Below are 16,920 nucleotides of genomic sequence, written 5' to 3'. Positions count from 1 at the left end.
TAAAAGGTCATTCAAAAGGAAACTAGGTCAGACAGAAACGGTATTCCAAATTTGTTCTTTTCAAAATGATTTCTTTTTTTTTTAATTTTTGTTTATTTATTTATGACAGTCACAGAGAGAGAGAGAGAGAGAGGCAGAGACACAGGCAGAGGGAGAAGCAGGCTCCATGCACCGGGAGCCCGACGTGGGACTCGATCCCGGGTCTCCAGGATCGCGCCCTGGGCCAAAAGCAGGCGCTAAACCGCTGCGCCACCCAGGGATCCCCTCAAAATGATTTCTCTGTAGGATTAGCCTTTTTAAATGAGGTAGCTTCCAGAGGGAGCCTTTTGTATGTGTACTTTGTCCATCACAAGTGTATGTGGCTAACAAATTGAAAACAAATTATATGTGTGTGTGTATATATATAAACAGTTATACACACACACACATACACACACACACGACTCAGACCAAACTGCAGTTCAAGGAAACCAGGGTTTTATAAAGTATACTAACTTTTCTTTTACTTTTTTTTCTTTGGAGAGAGTGAGGTGAGGGAAGGGGCACAGGGAAGACAGAGAAACTCAAGCTCACTCTGGGCAAGAAATCTGACCTGGAGCCCGATTCCATGACCAAAGCCAAAACCAAGAGTCAGATGCCCAACCAACTGCACCACCCAGATGCCCCTTATTTTCTTCCCTTTAAATCTCATTTTAAATGTCCAGAAAGATGAAAAATAATAAACAAAAAGAAAAATTCCTTTTAAAAAAGTAACTGAAGGGAATGGAATTAAATCATCTCCGAAGCTCATTTTTATGCAAAAAGCCTAGTCGATAACTGGTTTCTACTATAGGAAAACATTTAACCAGCTGGTCCCTTAAGTCTGTGGATGTATCACATGGTGAATGTGAGGGACATGCAGGTCCTGGGCTGGCCTGCAGGCATTCTGATTCAGCAGTTCTGAGGAGAAGGAACATACACGGCACATGAGAACTGAGGCTGAATTCCGATGGCACATGACACACAGACTAGATTTTCAGAACCACTACCTCGGACAGCTTTCCCTGGAGGCTCTAACTTATTAGTGATCAATAAGTTTTCTTGTGACTGCTGTCATTTACCAAGATTGAATTTTTAGACTAGTCTCCAATAGAATATTGGTTTAGAGGAACAAGCAGAGAACCGAGAGGTCCAGATTATATTCTCTACAGTAAAATGAGTCAACAAGGTTACTATTACGTGGAGTGATTAATAATATAGTAGCAAAATCTAGATTTGTTTTCCAAACAACAAAAATCAGCAGCAGGTATTATGATAATTAATCATGGAGTGGCGCTTTAAGTTCCCTTTCCTGGCATTGGTTCACCTGCTTGATACTGGGAGGAAATATTCAAATCTATTTTATGTAAATAGTATTTCTCAAATACCTACTTTGAATCAAACCAAAACACTAAGCAACGAATGAGAGAAATAAGACATCAACTGCCTCCTCCACTGAAGAGTTAATGTGCAACTTCACAGAATTCATACTAGACCAGAATTCATTAGAACTAGAGAGGTCATTCCATATCAGATACACAAAGTACATACAGAAGGGCTGAGAGACGCAGCAGAGAACCAGACTTCTGGCAAGGAAGGGGTAAGTGCGAGGTTTTGTGGAAAAAGTAAGTGATGGATAAGGTCTTAACAAGGTTTGGTCTTTGAATTCACTGGAAGGACAGTCCTGAATTCTGGCTGTTTGTTAAGCCTTGGTAGACTGTCTACAACCATGCGGTAGAACAGTATGTCCCTCCGTTGTTGGTTTTTTTTTTTTTAAGATATTACTTATTTATTCATGAGAGACACAGAGAGAGAGAGAGGCAGAGACACAGGCAGAGGGAGAAGCAGGCTCCATGCAGGGAGCCCAACGTGGGACTCAGTCCCAGGACCCCAGGACCTCGCCCTGGGCTGAAGGCAGGCACTTAACCGCCAAGCCACCCAGGCGTCCTTTCCCAATCCCTCTGGTTTTTAACCAGAAAGTTCTTTTCTCTCTTAGTTTACCTTCCCAAACTACGCTGACAACAACTGAAAACATCCATACATATATCTATCCAACCGTGCATCCATCAGTATACATTCATACACACATACATTCAAGTAATTGTTCATTCACTCACTCGATCTTTCCTTTTTCCTATCAAGGACTGCACTCTTCACTGGGGATGCAAATAGGATGTAGCCACAGTGCTGCTCTTAAAACACACACACACACACACAGTCCATGAGTGAGAATTTTTCAGTGGTCACAGATGCATCCCGGGGAAGTCAAATTAAGTAACCCAGGAAAGCTCTGTCTCTTTCATACTTTTCTTTTTTCTAGATTCATTCATTCTGTCCAGTGAGAGGGTGATTGGAGACATAGCACAGTATTATGATGCAGGATTCTGGAGCCCAACTTATGGTATGAATCCTGGCTCGAAGTAGCTGATAAATCACTGCCAGTTGTATGATCCTGAGCAATCTGCAGAACTTCCTTAGTTAATTCCTTAGTTTCTAACTAACTAAGGCCTTAGTTCCTCACGTGTAAAATGGGGACAATAGTTAATACATGTAAGTGTCTACAAGTTCTATAGGGGCACCATGGAAGTGTCCACTATTAAGAGGATGCCTCTTCCCACACCAGTCTGCTGCTTGCAAGCAGGAGATTTGTAGCCCCCACCTTAACTTCAGATGGGCACCCCCTATACAAGGGCATCTACTACATGCTGAACACTCAACGTGTGCTTTCCTATGTGGGCTGGCCTGGGAGCTCCTCCTTTAAGCAAACCTCATCTCCTTCTGGCCTGAGAGCCATCATCTGCAGTGAGATAGAAAACATCTGGCAAACACCCTCTCCACAGTAACGCTCCCGCCACACTGCATGACCACTCCAGGTTACCCATCAGACTCTTGCTTTTCAGGCTAATCCATTCTTCAGCTCTGCCATACACGGATGCCCCCCACCCCAGCCTTTCAATCTTCTCCCTTTGTTCTGTTTGGCCCAGCACCTGCCCTAATTCTCTTTGTCAACATTAACCAAGACTTGAGCCTCAGACAAGCACATATTATTCTCCAAAAACACCTTCTCCAATGCTTCTGACAAATGTTCTGCATTTACACCAAAATACTTCTGAAAACAAGAGTCCATATACTTTCTTACTATTTCCTTCGCCTTAACCTAATAGATGTAGAGATCCCAGACAAAAAGGAACTGGCTGTGCTCATAAGTGAGAAATGTATGTAAGCTGATAAATACCTTTTCCACTAAGACTTCTATCAGAGCTATAAAGTAGACTTCATTTCTCATGTCAACTCCAGTCACTTGGTGTAAGAGTTCTGTTAAGGAGGATTCTGAGGTCATATCTAAGCTCAATAACAAGGGCTGTGATCAGATAACAGAGTGTATACCACAGGCTCAGAGGTGTGGAATAGTTTTTTTTTTTAATTTTTATTTATTTATGATAGTCACAGAGAGAGAGAGAGAGAGAGGCAGAGACTCAGGCAGAGGGAGAAGCAGGCTCCATGCACCGGGAGCCCGATGTGGGACTCGATCCCGGGTCTCCAGGATCGCGCCCTGGGCCAAAGGCAGGCGCCAAACCACTGCGCCACCCAGGGATCCCCTGGAATAGTTTTTGATATTTGCTAGACCCTCACTAGATCCTTTTATCAGTCTGTATACTAACGTGGTAAATTTAGGACTTAGAACATGCCATATTTGTGTGTGTGTATACTCACTGTGTATACACACACATATATACAGTGAGTATACACACACACATACATGCCACAGATATATATACATACACACATACACATACGTATGTATATAGTTGACCCTTAGACAACACAGGAGGTAGGGTCACTGATCCCCCCCCATGTAACTTTTAACTTTCCCAAATTTAACAACTAATAGCTTACTATTGAATTACTATTGACTGACCAATAACATGAATGGTCAAATAATGCATAGTTTATATGTTCTATGTATTATATACTGACTTTTACAATAAAGTAAGATAGAGAAAAGAAAAAAAAATTTTAAAGATTTTATTTATTTATTAGAGAGAGAGAGAGAGAGAGAGAGAGAGAGAGAGATAGGCAGAGGGAGAAGCAGGCTCCATGCAGGGAGCCCAACGTGGGACTCGATCCCAGGTCTCCAGGATCATGCCCTGGGCTGAAGCCGTCGCTAAACCGCTGAGCCACTGGGGCTGCCCGAGAAAAGAAAATTTTAAGAAAATAATACAGAAGAGAAAATACATTTACAGTACTGTACTGTGTTTATTGATACCGTAAGTTTATATAATCTGTTTGCAAGATGAGTCATCCATCAGTATCTATATCAATATCATTTTACATGATATAAAACATTGTAGATGTTTTAAATATTGCTAAAACCAGATACCAAAAATGAAAAGACAATGTGAAAAATAAATTCGTATTTATTTACAGGTGTAATAATTCATGCACTGATAATGAAGCAGCAGTGATTTGATTGCTACATTGTAGCCTAGTGTAATTGATACAAATGCTTCACGATAACCTTGCCTGTGTACTAATGAATGAATCATCATAAATTTTTATGGCATATAGTATTATAATCATATTCATTTGTTACATTTTTTAAAAAAGCCACTTACCTATGATAGGATTGCAGCTTTTCCAATTACGAGAGAGACATACTATAGATTAATGGAATTCTTTGAAAGCAAAGTTATAAAATAGCACAAAACACATTATTTTTATATCAAATATCATTCACCTGATGCCTACCTAAGGATAGGCTGTTCACTTCTATACAAGTATTCTCGTATAGACTTCTACACAGTGGTCTCCACCATGAATACTTGGGCAATAATGACAACGAAAGTCTCATGCAGTTCTTGCCGTACAACCTGGGACGCACATGAAGACACTAATATACATACACAACGGATAAGCTTATTAGCTCTACAGCATGGTGACCATTTACTATTCATTGAGTGGAAGTGAATCACCATAAAGTCTTCATCCTCATCGTTTTCACACGGAGTAGGATGATGAAGAGGAGGAGGGGACGGGGTTGGTCTTGCTGTCCCAGGGGCAGCAGAGGTGGAAAAGGTGGAGGGAAGGGAAGGCAGACACGCAGGCAGGCACATTAGATGTAACTTTATGAAAATACAATGTAATTTCTGTCTGACTTTTTTGCTTTTTCATTTCTCTAAAAATGTTTCTATAATGTACCGATCCTTCTTCCACTATTTGATTTAATTTCAGTGCCCATATCCTCCAAGGGTCCACATCATAAAAGAAGTCAAAAGCAGTCTTGAGTAACTAGACTCCTTCTGTGAGACTGTCTAACATCAGTTGGTTTTCTGGCACTGCTTCTACATCTTCTTTCTCACTGCCTGCACTGGTTCAGAAGCACTCATCTCCATCAAGTTGTCTTCTGTTAATTCCTCTGGTGTGATGTCTATTAGCTCTTGAATTTCTCCAAGATCCATATCTTGAAACCCTTCAGCCCTCCCATCCCACCTTTTTTTTTTGCCATATCCACAATCTCTTTCACGATTTCCCCGATTGGCTCTGTCATAAATCCTGTGAAGTCATGCACAACCATCTGGATATAATTTTCTCCAGCAGGAATTTATTGTTTCAGGCTTCACAGCTTTCATGGCTTTCTCTATAACAACAATGGCATCTTCAATGGTGTAATCTTTCCAGATTTTCGTGATGCTCTATCAGGGTTCCTTTCAATAGCATTGACAATTCTTTCCTTGGAATAATGTATGCAATGAGACTTAAAGGTCCTTCTGAGCCCCTGATGTAAAAGCTGAGTTATAAGCATCGTGTTCGGGGCAAGTAGACCACTTCAAAGCCTTTGGAATTAAACTCAGGGTTCCGGGTGGTCATAGGCACTGTCCAATATGGAAAGAACTTTAAAAGGCAGTCCCTACTGGCAAGGTACTTCCTGACTTCAAGGACAAAGCATGGACGGGACCAATCCAGAAAAAGGGTTCTTATGGTCCAGGCCTTCCTGGTGTACAGCCAAAAGACTGGAAGCTGGCATTTATCTTTTCCTTTCAAGGCAAAGGGGTTAACAGCTTTACAGATAAGGGCAGGCCGTCCTGATCATAAAGCAGACTGCATTTGGACAAAACCATAGAGTTAGCCTATCACTTCCTGCCTTAAATCCTGGTGCTCACTCACTTCTCTGCCTTACTAGCAAGTGTCCTTTGTGGCATTTCTTTTTCCAGGACAGAGCTATTCAGTTTGCATTAAAACACCTGTTCAGCAGATATCCTTTCACCTCAATGATTTTCTTAATGGTATGTGCAAACACATCAGCTGCCTACTGGTCAAAAGAAGTTGCTTCTCCTATTATCTTGACATTTTTTTAAGCCAAATTTCTTCCTAAACCATCCTTTGCTGGCATTAAATTCTCCAGCTTTAGATCCTTTACCTTCTTTTTGCTTTAAACTGTCATATAACAACTTTGCTTTGTCTCAAATGATTAATTAGAGTCTACAGGTGTGCCTCTCTTGCAGCAATCCTGTACCCACATAAAAGCTGCATTTTCAATATGAGATTAAAAGGTATTTTGCAAAAAAAAAAGTGTAAGGTGTTTTGCACCTGCCAGTATAGCTGCAGCAATGGCTTCACAAATTTCCTTCTGTTTTGTTTTGGATGATGGTCCTTACACTGTATTCATTTATCTTGAAATGGCGGGCAACCTCAGCTGTGGACTTCAGTCTGTGACACATATCAAGCAAGCTGACTTTTTCTTGTAATGTCATGACTTTTCCCTGCTTCTTGGGAGCACTTTCAGCATCACTCATGGCACTCTGGATGGGTCCCATGGTGTTATTCAAGGTTTATGGTATTGCACTAAACGTGATGAAAAATAGTCCAAGAACTGCGAGAGATCACTTTTTACTGTGATACACAATTTACTGGAGAGATGAACTGCTCACGTGGAGGTGATTAGCATCACATGGCATTTTAAGCAGATACTTGCAACACTTGAGCTCACCACAATGGCAACAGGAGGAGGCTATGAAATTATTATAGCAGTACAGTATGTACTACAGTGAATTTTATGCAGTTATGATTTAATACTGCATCTTTACATTTGTTTACCTTTCTCTCAACTATGAGTGGCACCATGTACAATCTGGAAATGTTTATGAGTGTAACCATTGATAAATTTTAGCTTTTCATAATAGATTTGTGTATATTTTATGATACCAAGTGATAAAAGAGACTGGTATCTACACATACTTCATGCATCCATGTCATACTTAACTTGTTCTTAATTTTTTCAGTACTTCTAGGATACACCGCTTGTCTACAATTTTCTTTAAATTGTCACAAATATGAAAAAAATTTCCCAATGTATTTATTGAAAGACCCAAGTAGAAATGGACCCACAAAGTTCAAACCCATGTTGCTCAGGAGTCACCTACACTCTGATTTGAAGAATAGTGGACATCTTAAAGGTCAAATATTCTCTCAACTATTTTGATCTGTCTAAAATCGCTTCTAGTATTAAAAGTCTTCAACAAGGTCCCAATTCGCCTTAAAATGCATTTCTTGGGAGGAATAAACCTAAGCTATTATCAGCTTATCACTATTCAACTTCAGAGTAACTAGCTAGTCACCTAACAAGGGCCTACAGCCCTATCTAGGACAGGTACATTTTGAATTGGAAAATGAAAAATAAAGGAATTTGGGGGTAGTTCCCCAAAATACACACTGACAGGGTTCCACAGTGCAGCCTGGACAGTCATTATGGGACATGAAGGCACATAGTATTGGGGAGAATAAATGGAGCGTCACAAAAATGAATTGGGTTCAGCAAGATGGAGACATCTGAAAAGCATACACCATCTGCTTTACAAATTTGCTCATCTCTGGGCTTAGGGGATAATTCTAACTTTCCAAAGTGTGTAAAAGATAGGCCAAAGTCACTCCTACTTACCAACTTGATAAGGCAAACCAGTTAAAGTCTAGTTGGTCTGTCAAAGAGAAACCCAAGGAAGTGAAGGCACTCAGTTCAGTGTTTTGGTAAAGGGAACTGGAGGAAGGGGTAGAGACTCTCTCTTCCGTTCCAGGGTTTGTCAATATTTTATTCTTGTGTTTCGCCTACCCCTGAGACTATTCGCATATTAATATCTCTAATATCAGGAGGCATCTTACAGTCTGAGCACACCATAGTTTCATTGATAACTTTTTTCTTTCTTAACGGAAGATAAAATAAATGGTGTCTGTTACATCTGATGGCACCGTAGATCCAGTGAAGTGTGGTATGTTGGAAGGGGGGCCATTATACACGGGAATACACAACACTCTGCATGTCTTCTCCAGGGCCCAGCCACAATCAGCACAGCCCTCTGAGCCTCTGTAGTCAATTCATCAGTTGTTTGTGGAGTCCCCGAGATCCCCAGGCACAGTGATCATGTTTGTATGGCTACATGAAAAATCTTGTCAGAAAGGGGAAAGACAAGGTGGCCCTATTTATTTTAATATGTCTTCAGCTATTTTAAAGGGTTTTTCTTACTTCCATGTTGGAGGTCTTTCTACCAGTTTGGAAGAATGCACCCCTCCCTCAATTCCCCAAACACACCAGCTAAATTTTAAAGCTGAGGAGTTTTCTCTATGGTCCTCTGTTTCTGTTAGATCAGGGAACAGCCACCGAGAAGGGAAGGAATGCTTTCAGAGTGTCACTTACACCCCAGAGGCTCTGTACCACCCACAGTCTTCCCTTTTTGCCTCTCAAATGAATCAGAGTAAAATTAAATATCAAAACTCACTCAGACACTCCCAGGTTCTCCAGGCCTTCAGTCCAGCCTTTGCTACTTGGTGAGGAATACAGCTTTGCTGAGCTCTGGGAATATAAAATAAAGTTGCTATTGGTGCCCTGTCAATCAACATCCAATCCCATGCAGAGGCAGAATGTGCAGTCATGTGCCTGCCACATGTAAAATGTTACTCAACCACCTTGGAGGGAGGGAACAACTCCTCCAGGGAAACTGTTACAACCCAGACATCTAACTCAGAGATCCAAGCCGGGAGAGGACAGAAGAGAAGGATCAGGAATGAATTCGTGGCAAGTATTAATGTAACTCTGACCTCTCCAGTCTTGACCATCCAACTATGCACGTGGGAAAACCTGGAAGCAGAGAGTCAGCTTTTCTCTTTCCCATAAATAACGCTACTTGGCAGCCCATGACTCTGCCGACAGAAACTGGCTTTGTCAGGAGCCAGGAGATGGTGATAAGGAAGATGGTCATCCAGGTGGACCTGAAGGAGTTTATGCAAGGCTAGGAAGGAAAATCAAGAGTAAAAATCAAGAACTTATTAGCTGCATTAACTGGCTAACAGAAAAAAAAAAAAAAACACTCATACATATGTGCTTTCCCTCCCGTGAATGTAATGGATCCCTCCGTCGCTCTCTCAATCAAATGGCCTGAATCAATGTCAGCTGGGATGATATCTTCTCCAAATTCTACCTCCCAGTGTTATTTCTCTTCAAATTACATTTACTCGTGTCTACAGAGTATTAAGACACTCGTTGATTTATCAAAGGACCTCGCAGGAATGAAACAATCTTCAAACTGAGACTTTACCAGAATTGACAGATGCAGCAGTTCCCTGTAGAACAGCTAAGACACGCAGAGGAACCTGAATATCATTGTCCTAAATTATCTGGAATAAATTGCCCAAATTCCCCCACTTAAGGTACATGAACATGTCTTTCTCTGGGGATTGTGTGAGAAACAAACACACCTTTACGTGTCTGATCTACTCCTTTGTGGTTTTAAGTGGGGAAGATCAAGTAATACAACCTCATCAAAAAGAATATTTTTCTTTTCTAACTGAAAAAGCTTAAGAATTCCTCACATGCATATAAAACTTTATGCTATTACAAGAACTCTCAGCTACTATCATATTTGATGCTCATAGGCATTAAATCCCATAAATAAGATATGTATTTACAGTCGTCCTAATACTGCAAAGCAAACCAAGAGTATTTCTATCAACATTACATACCAGTTGCTCAAATCTCAAAAGATCTTTCTCTCCATCCACTGTCCTGTCCTTTCTTCTTCCCTAAAGCTTTTTTCCCCTCCTGGTCAGCCCTGACCCTTTTACAACCTTTATTGTGTTGTTACACGTATACTGTTTGCATTTCCATCGCCTCTGAGGATCTTCATTCATAAAATGTTAAATCTCCCCCATTTTCCTTTTTCCTTTAAATTTTCTTTCGTATCCCCCAATCCTGGTCAAATGATGCCCACGTTTCAAAACAGATTGTTTTCTTAAGCCTTCACGACTCCCTTCTCGTGGCCATATCCTTTGAGTACCTGTGCTTGCTTTCCCTGTGATTTGTACAGAAAGTATTTACTTGCCCTTCCTCACCCTGGTTCTACTTCTGCTGTCACACAGATAAGTTTAGGTTAGTCTCAAGCCATCAACTTCAAAGATGGAAATTACTTTATTTGTACAGAAAATGCTTTCAAAGTCTGTCTTCCAAATTCCATTTTCATTCTTCATCCTGCACAGGATTTTAAAGCTGAAAGGGACCTATGAAATTTAATCCAAAGGTCTTATTTGAAGGTGACTAAACAGGGATCTGAACCCAGGCCTCATCAGCTTTGACCTTTGCAACAGATACTGATATCTGGCCCAGTCACCTCTCCAATCTGAGTCTTATACTCAGAAATCATTTGACATTATCACTTTGTGGCCCAAACATATTTTGACCTTATTCAGATGCCATCCCTGAGCTCCTGCACTCCTCTCCCTGGCCCCCAACTCCTCCTTCTCACCTCCAAACCTACTGCACCTCCTCGGTGAATATATCACAATCCACCAGATGTCATCCTTGATGGGGATGTCATCCTAATTCCTCTCCTCCTCCCCTCCACCCTCAGCTCATCTCTCCACCTGTGTCCTTTCAAGCCTCTCCATCATCAGCCTAGTTCTGGCCACCAATAGCTCTTTTCTGAATTACCACAACATCTTCCTAAGTGGTCGCTTTGTTCCTCCTCTTGTCCACATCCAATTGCAACCACCTCTTGCAGCAGGCGCATCTAAAACTAAATTTTGATCACATCACTACCCCGATTAAAGCCATCAACGAGTCCCCACTGCCATCAAGAGAAAGTTTGGATCCCTGTGTAGGGCTACAAGGCTGTGTTTTGACCCCTCCTTATGTGCAAGCTCATCTTTGGCCACTCCTGCATCATATTTCAAACCAATCCTCCTTCAGTCACTTAGACGAGTCACGCTCTTTCCCACCTATCACCCTACCCTTTGCACAAGCTATTCCTTCTAGCTGCAAGGTTTTTCCTCTTCTACTTTATTTGAATAATCAGCATGCTTCTCTTCATCATTCAGGTAGGAAACTGAGAAATCTTTCCCCCCAGATCACATGCTCACTTCTTGTAGTTCTTTGCTCAAATGTCACCTTTTCAGACAGTCCTCCCCTCCCCAGAAGTTCAGTCAAAACCTCATAGATGATGCCCATTTGCTTATGTTGCCGCTACCCCTTCCCCACCTGCCCTCCTCACCACATTAGATATTTTTTAAGCATCATGAGAACAGGGACCCTGCCTGTCTTAATCACTGCTGAATCCTAGGTGCCTTAAGCATTCATAAGTATTTGTTAGATGAAAGAATATTCTCAGCGTTTAACATAACTTTGTTTACAGTAGTAGCTTAATAAATATTTGAAGAGGGGTGGAAGAAGAGAGGAAGGAAAAAAGAAAAAAAGGTGAAAACGTGGGAGTTTATAATGGATTTCATCTTTCTTTTCTATAAAAGTTGCAGCATCTCCTCCTTTTATTGTGGCTGTTATTTCATCATCTTTCTCCTATTAGCCACTGAAAACAGCTGCCCCCAAAATGGAACAGACCATCAACAAACTTAACTCCACATGCAGCACAGCAGTGAGGCCCACAGTCATGAGAATCCTTCCAGACTTCTCCAATTCATTTCTTAAGCTTAGATGCCTGCATTGAATCACCAATTTCTGCATCTTTGATTGAAATGCCAGAATTAGTCCACAGCCCTGCCCCATCCCCTGCACTTTTCCTAAAACAATTACATCAAAAACTCCCGTTCTATTCCATTTCTCTCATACACCATCTCCTAACACCCTACAAGCTGTGTGTAGGTGGCATCTTTATTATTCCTTGACCTGCTTGCTCTCACCTCTCATCACCTGCAGTGTCAACATGGGTGTCTCTCATTTGTGCTATTTCTTTCCCATGTACTTCACCTTTATTTAAGAGGGTATTTGCCTCCTATTCTGGTCTCCTCAGAACCCTCCCTTTAATGATTTGAGGATCCTGCCCACTAGACTGAAGTTTAAGGGCCTCACCTTCCTTTCCTTTTTGAAACAAGGCTCTGTACTTGCCCACGTCCCATCTGCTTCCCACCACAGTTGGTCCACGAACACTGGCAGTGACCTGCTCTCTCTTGTACAAGAACATAGAAAGGCATCTGCTCCAGCCAGGAAATTAGAATTCATCCAGAGCAGGGAGGTCCCCGGATCTGTTCATTCATGTTGGGTCTCAGTTCCTTCCTACTTATGTTTGTTCTTCCTTTTACAGCCCCAGCATCGTCCCTTTTGGCAGAAAAGATGAATGTAAAATAGCTCTGATGGAGTTTGCACTGTACTGACCATTCATCAACAGTACCCTGGTGCTGCCAAGCACTCGGCCAAAGGGATTCTTTTCTTCTTATTCCATGCTTAGTTTTCTATCCTTTTCCCCACGCATTTTTGAAAGCCTACGTTCACTCTGAGCTTCAGCTTTCTGACTTCTTTAAATTTTTCTTCTCATTTTTTAAAAAAAATACTAGACATTCTATTTGATGCATCCCTGGTTTAGGTTTTATTCTTTTATATTTTTATACATCTTTTAAAATCTGAGCTCATCAGAGAAGGACCTGTGGGGTCAACCTGGATTCTATGGCTTTATTTTCTTTTTCTTTCTCACCTAGATCCAATTTTCTAAAGTCATCAGAACAGTATCAGGGTGGAATCAGGACTAACTTAACACAGAACTTGTTTTCATTTTCTTTTTTAAGGTACTCATGGTGAACTTGATTCACAGAACACTGTAGGAAATACAGAAAGAAGAAAAAAAGAAAAAAATTGAATTTATCCAAAACCTGGCCAATAAAAAACAATCCCCACCGTCCCTGAGCCCATATGTGCAGGGCTTCTTTTCCCCCTATTGTTAGCAAAGGAAAGGGGAAATCATCTGTGCATTCCATTTTACTGCTTGCTAATAAACTCACTTAACATCTTCCTGTGCACATTTTTCTACATCACTAAATATTGTACTGCAACATTATTTTTAAAGACTGTGTAGTATTTCATGATATAGATAAGCTATTATTAATTCAAAAAATGTCTATTATGAGACACAGGCTGTTTCCAACATTTGGTGTTAAAAACAACTGTATACTGAACATTGCTGTAGGGGAATCTTTATGCACATCAATAATTGTTTCTTTAGGACTCATTCCTGGAAATGGAACTGCTAGGTCAAACAGTATGAATTTTAAAAAAGAGGTACGAATTAAATTTGAAGATACAGATAACAATTACCTTTCATAAGGGCTTTACATTCTCTATAAATTTACACCAAGTTACATTCTCTGGAGATGAGCATGCACACTTTCCACATCCAGGACAATAGTAGGCATTAAAATTTTCCACAAACTAATCAATTTCATACGTAAAAAATGCTATTTTTTGCTTTCAGTTGTATATATTTAACTATTAGTAGGTACTGATATTTTTGATATGTTTATTGACTTTATTTCTCACTTTAGTGAACTATCTGCTCACAATACTTTGGAGATTTTCTTTCTAGGGTGCTTGTCTTTTTCTTAAAATATAGGAGTTCTTTTATACCTTGAGAATATTAGACCTATCCTTATATTTTATTCAATATTTTATTCCTATTTTTCGCTTACTTTTAAATTTTCAATATTCTTTATGAAGCAATAGTCTTTCTTTAGTAATAAAATGTATTTTTTCTTACATATTATCTGCTTTTTGTATTATGTCTTAAATGTCTTCCCCACCAATGGATGATTTTTTGAAAGTATCCTTATTTTCTTCTAATATTTTTATGGATTCTTCTTTCTCAATAAATCCTACATTCATATAAAACTTAATCTGCATATGACACAAGATAGAAAATCTTCATTTGTGCCCCAAATGTCTAGCCATTTATTTAAAAACCATTTATTAGGGGTGCCTGGGTGGCTCGGTTGGTTAAGCATCTGCCTTTGGCTCAGGTCATGATCTTGGGGTCCTGGGATAGAGCCACGCATGGGGCTCCCTGCTCACCGGGGAGTCTGCTTGAGGATTCTCTCTCTCCTGCAGCCTCTGCCCCTCCCTCCATTCACTTTTTTTCTCGCTCTCTCTCAAATAGATAAATAAATCTTTTTCAAAAAAAACATGTATTAAATAGTTCTTCTTTCCCCAGTGATATTTAGGAACCATTCTTATCTTATGCAAATTCTTATATATATTAAGTCTATTTTTAGATATTCTATTCTAATAGAATATCTAAATATCTTTTTCTGTTTGAAAAGAATTAGCACTTTTAAAGAGTTCTCTTATTCAGAAATGAGGTAATAAGTACTTTCATTTATCAAGATATTTCTCAAAAAAAGTTTTTTTAATAAGTCTTTAACATGTCATTAAATTTATATGAACACACTTTATTATTAATAGGACTGTCTTTCTCATCATAGTTTTTATTGGTTATCCCTAGTACACAGGAACTGTAATGGCTGTTGTGATATGTTGCTCAGGTGCCCCTTTGTGGCTTGTACACTCACTTCCCTAGCTCCTGGGCGGTAATGGCTGGTGAATTTAAGCTGAGTTCCCCTCTGGAACTGCTTAGCAGGAAAGCTGCCTTGCTCCAAGTCACACTCTTCCCACAGACAGTCCTTGTCCAGTGACTGGTAGATTAGGGGTATCAAGGTCCAGATTCCTTGCATCAAAGCAGGAAATTCTGAGGAACCAGCTCAGCTTCAAGGCTCCCCATGGAAATGGATGTGGTTCTTGTGGCAATTGCATCACAGTCTGACACCTCCTTCCACTCCCCCTAAGGTATTGATCCTAAAAGCACTCACCAATAAACTTCCTCCATGTAAGCCTCCATTTCAGAGTCTACTTCCCAGGGTATTAAGACTGCTGTTGTCAAGAGTGATGTGAGGAAGATCGCCTGAGGAAGAAGACTAAACTAAAATGAGAGTTTTGGAACTGGATCACCCACTACCCACCTGGCAATGAGGACCCCATTCCTAGTAGTAGGTGGAGCAGTAGAAACTACAGGCTTGCTGTAGCACTGAGATTCCTAAAGGTTTTCACCAGTGACAACCTGGGATAGGCTCCCCTGGGAAGAAAATGCACTGGCAGGCGCAGTAGTTTAAGTTGTGAGAGGTTCTGAGAAGGTACTAATTAGGAGGACAATGGAATCTAATGGCTTGGTGAGTGGCACTGATGCACTGGAGAGAGACAAGAAAAGGCTAAGAGTAATTAATCACTAATTGAAAGCTGAGAGTGAAAATCAGAGGACCTCTCTGGCAGCATGTAAAGAGGCTACGATTCCTGATCTCTAGGGGAAGGAGGAGGTTAAGGATCAAGCCCAAGACTTAATTATAAAAGTAGCAAAGCTCCAGATAAAGTGAATTCTCAGCCCTGGTAAGTCTGCTGTACCAAGGTCAGGGCTCTGATGGGGAAGGAGTGGGATCCTGAAATTTGAAATGGATCATTTGGATCAATACACTCGAAAACATTAACATCCCAGATCCCCCTAACCGATCTGAGCCTATAGGAGTGACCCACTGCTCCCTAGTCGTCTAGAGCTCCCCTTGCTTAAAGATAAAGCAGAGGCTTCTGTCCTGCAAGGCAACATGTACCCTCCCTCAAGTTCTTCCCCCACCTTCCCTGCTGGGCAAGAGAACAATGAGACGAGGTTACCTGGATGATGGTGCTGAGCCTGCAAAGGGAGGAAACTATATCCCCAAGATACTATAGCTCTAGCTTAACTTCTACTAATAATGAGCTGAAGCATATGTATGGGACTGGATACTGAGGGTGCTGGAACAAGAGTACAAAAGAACATCAAGTAGGGAAAGAAAGAGTTTATCAGCAGGAGGACACTCTCCTACATTAGAGGAGCTAATTTAATATTCTGGCCTAGGAAATGGCACTAGCACACTACTAGGATTGCTCTTAGAAGATCAGAGAAGAAAAGAGCTCATACTAAATAAAGTACAAATATCAAAACAGCCTTAACAGATGATAAAATAAGCGGTTTCAAAGTCCAGGGAAGTAAGCAGCTAGAGTGGATATACTTTGTAGGGCCAGAAAGCTCACCTGGTGATTATGTTCTGCAGTGGGATCCAGAGGACACTCCATTTACCAAAGCAGTAAGGCAATAAGTCATGGGCTGGTAAGAGAGGCTGTCCATTGCAGGCCAGGGCAAAGGAAAGGAAATACTATTAAAAAATCAGATTCATTGGTAGAAGTAAAGATGATAGAACCAAACCAAGAGGCCTAGTTTTTAAACTCGGAAGCCATTAACTCAAAGAGAGGTTGGATACTCAGAAGGAACAATTCTGCAACACCTCAGCAAGTATGCACAATAATAATTCCCCCAATTGTTCTCTAAAAAGACCTAAGGCCACTTATTCAGGTAATTATATACTGGGAAAAAGTAAAATACACCAGCGTTTCAAGGACTATTGTACAAAGGGTCGAAGTTGATATCTGGGCACATAAAAAATACTCATGGCCCCATTAAAATAGGAACTTCTGAGAGCCAAGTAATAAATGGAGTGCTGGGCCTAATCTTGCTTGCAGTCTTGCTTCCCCTGGGCCCACAGATCCATTCTATGAAAATATCC

The 16,920-nt window shown here is 40.7% G+C and overlaps 1 long non-coding RNA gene across 1 annotated transcript in view; it reads right to left on the bottom strand.

Annotated features, from left to right (window-relative positions):
- Positions 1-16,920, bottom strand: part of LOC144324293 (uncharacterized) — a 345,086-nt gene that overhangs the window by 243,175 nt on the left and 84,991 nt on the right. The window contains exon 2 of the long non-coding RNA XR_013389820.1: positions 8,787-8,860. This is a non-coding gene — a long non-coding RNA (uncharacterized LOC144324293). The remainder of the gene's footprint in view (positions 1-8,786; positions 8,861-16,920) is intronic.

This window comes from Canis aureus, chromosome 11, assembly GCF_053574225.1.
Source record: "Canis aureus isolate CA01 chromosome 11, VMU_Caureus_v.1.0, whole genome shotgun sequence".
In the NCBI taxonomy this organism is placed as follows: domain Eukaryota; kingdom Metazoa; phylum Chordata; class Mammalia; order Carnivora; family Canidae; genus Canis; species Canis aureus.
Note: the sequence above shows the minus strand (reverse complement) of the source record. Positions and strands in the feature narration are given on the sequence as shown.